Genomic DNA, 1,025 nt, shown 5'->3' with positions numbered 1-1,025 from the left:
CCCTCAACTTAAAACCATTTCCCCTTCTCCTGCTGTTATCAACCCTTTCAAAGAGTTGACTCCCCTTCTGTTTGTAGGCTCTGAAAGGCTGCAATGAGGTCACCCCACAGCCTTCTTTTCTGCAGGGTGAACAAGCCCCGCTCCCTCAGCCTGTCAATGAAGTATCCAGTATCCAATGAAGAGGATCCAACACAGGTATGATAATTAAAAGCAGATTCAGCGTGCCATCTCCTGCCTTCATTAATTCTATATGGGGATTTCTCTGACCCACAGCTAGCAATTCCTTCCTCCTTCACAGAGAAGCACTGACAGGAGCTGAGCAGCCCCATGCAGCTGGCAGGCACACCGAGCCATGTTTTACCTGCAAACGATCACCAAAAATGCTAATTTAGAATCATAGAATCGCTCAGGTTGGAAAAGATCTTAAAGACCATCAAGCCCAACCACAACCTAACCATATTACCCTAACTCTAGCAGCCCTCTGCTAAACCACGTCCCCGAGCATCACAGCCAGGCTGCTTTTAAACACATCCAGGGAAGGTGACTCAACCTCTAATGCCCAGACAGAGGTATCTGAAGAGAGCAGTAAGGCCTCCCCTCAGCCTCCTCTTCCCCAGACCAAACAGCCCCAGTTCCTCCACTCTCTCCTCACAGGCCATATTCTCCAAGCCCTTCCCCAGCCTTGCTGCCTTTTTCTGGACCCGCTCCAGCACCTCCACGTCCTTTCTGTACCGAGGCGCCCAAAACTGAACACAGAATCTCCTCCCCAAGCCTGCAGGGCTCCCTGGGGGACAGGCAGGGTACGGCTGGGCTCTGAGCGCCCTCATCAACCCGAGGAGGCCCCGCACCCCTCACACACAGCTCCCTCGGGATGCCGACCCCCTCCCCTCGCTCTCCTCGCCCTCTACCCGCCCGTTTCCCCACACAGAGCCGCTCCCTCCCGCCGCTCACCCGCCGCCCGGGCGATGGCCCCGCGCAGCCGCCTCCAGCTCATGAGGGGAGGGGGGCAGGAGGGGGGGGGGGGG

This window comes from Centrocercus urophasianus, unplaced genomic scaffold (genome assembly GCF_019232065.1).
Source record: "Centrocercus urophasianus isolate 14NV4802_14NV808 unplaced genomic scaffold, USGS_Curo_1.0 seq_16, whole genome shotgun sequence".
NCBI classification, from domain to species: domain Eukaryota; kingdom Metazoa; phylum Chordata; class Aves; order Galliformes; family Phasianidae; genus Centrocercus; species Centrocercus urophasianus.
This window is presented reverse-complemented; position numbering follows the sequence as displayed.